This window comes from Magnolia sinica, chromosome 4 (genome assembly GCF_029962835.1).
Source record: "Magnolia sinica isolate HGM2019 chromosome 4, MsV1, whole genome shotgun sequence".
In the NCBI taxonomy this organism is placed as follows: Eukaryota; Viridiplantae; Streptophyta; class Magnoliopsida; order Magnoliales; family Magnoliaceae; genus Magnolia; species Magnolia sinica.
The window spans coordinates 97362922-97364669 of record NC_080576.1 but is presented as its reverse complement, the minus strand read 5'-3'; the positions used below and the strand labels follow the sequence as shown (position 1 = coordinate 97364669).

The window sequence follows — 1748 nt, the reverse complement described above, 5'->3', positions numbered from 1 at the left end:
TTGTTTTGAATATTTTGCCGTCTTTTGGTCGTACATAAGTCTTTCAAGAATTTGGTATATGAAGGTATTTGTTTCACGGCATCAAGTAGTGAAATGTTGACCTTCACTTGTTTCAACACCTCTAGAATATCCTGAGAGTTAGAGAGTGATTTTGGTGCAACCAACCGTTGGGGAAATGGAGCAACCGGCTTTCTTTGAGATTCCGATTCTAACTCTGGTAGGGCATGGCTAGATCCATCTTCTTTATCCATTTCCGGGTCCTTAGGCTTTTCAGCCTTAACCGGAATGGTTTTGTCAATGATCTTTCCACTCCTAAGAGTGGTGATGGATTTAGCTTGCTCCATCTGATTTGAAGAGCTTGGGTCGCTAACTTCATATTGCGATTTAGGATTGGGAAGAGGTTGAGCTGGGAAGCTCTCCTTGTTCCCAATCGTATTTTCAGCCTTAAGTCCTTGTATTGCTTTTGTAAGGTCTTGAAAGGCCTGTAGCATACCCTGATTGAAAAGCTCTTGCTTTTGAAAATGTTTCAGAACCGAATCTTCTTGAGGTTTCTCTTGAGTTGGATTTTGATTTAGGTAACCTTGAGGTGTAGTGGTTTGTCCATTCCTCCAACTGAAGTTTGGATGATTTCTCCAGCCAGGATTGTATGTGTTAGAGGTGGGCCCACTGAAAGGTCTTTGGTAATTGCTTACAGCATTGGATTGCTCATTTAATACCTCTTGAAAGGCAGAGATAGTTGGACAGTTTTCAGTAGTATGAATGTTGCAACCACAGATGCTACAAACAATTTCCTTAGCCTTATCCTTCTTAAATTCCATGGCCTCGAGTTTCCTAGTGAGATTAGCTACCTTAGCATTAATATCATCGTCTTCTCTCAGGAGATACATTCCACCCATTTCCTTGGAGTGAGTCGGCCTAGACGTAATACTGGATCTAGGGGAGATGTCCCATGTTTGTGTGTTCTTAGCAAGTTTATCAAAGTAATCCCACACTTCATCGACTCCTTTATTCATAAACTCCCCATTACACATCGTCTCGACTAATTGGCGCATGGGAGATGTCAGTCCATCATAGAAAAAGTTCGTGATGCGCCACGTTTCAAAACCATGTTGTGGGCATGAACTGACAAGATCCTTGAACCGCTCCCAACATTGGAAGAATGTTTCATCTTCCCTTTGGGCGAAGTTCATGATCGACTTTCTAAGGGTGTTCGTCTTATGGTATGGAAAAAACTTCTTGATGAACTCCCTTGTCATGTCATTCCATCTGCCAATAGATCGAGGACATAGTGAATGTAACCACGTCTTAGCTTTCTCTTTCAAAGAAAAGGGAAAGAGTTTCAACCTGACCATGTCATCAGACACATTAGGAAAGTATAAGGTAGCTATAATCTCATCAAACTCTTTCAGATATAAATATGGATTCTCTAACTCAAGCCCATGAAATTTAGGAAGGAGTTGGATCACCCCTGGCTTGATATCCATGTGTCCTTCATTCTCAGGAAAAACCATGCATGAGGGCGTACTCACCCCCGCCGGTTGTAAGTAATCTCGTAAGGTACGAGGCGGGGGTGCTTGATGCACCTCATTCTCATCCTGAAGATCTTCTACCCTAGGTTGGGGTAGAAGAGGTTGATTTTCAGCCATATCCTCAATTAACTCGGGGGATTTCGAGCGGTGTCGAGTCCTACGATGGATAGTCAACCCCTCAACTAATCCTCCTTCAGTCAAGAGACGTCGAGTGTTGTC

The 1748-nt window shown here is 42.7% G+C and overlaps 1 non-coding gene across 1 annotated transcript; it reads left to right on the top strand.

The window, feature by feature from the left end:
- The first annotated feature begins 1101 nt into the window (after window positions 1-1101).
- On the top strand, window positions 1102-1208 carry LOC131244823 (small nucleolar RNA R71). Its single transcript, XR_009170596.1, has one exon. It is a non-coding gene; the product is annotated as a small nucleolar RNA R71 (small nucleolar RNA).
- The last annotated feature ends 540 nt before the right edge of the window (window positions 1209-1748 follow it).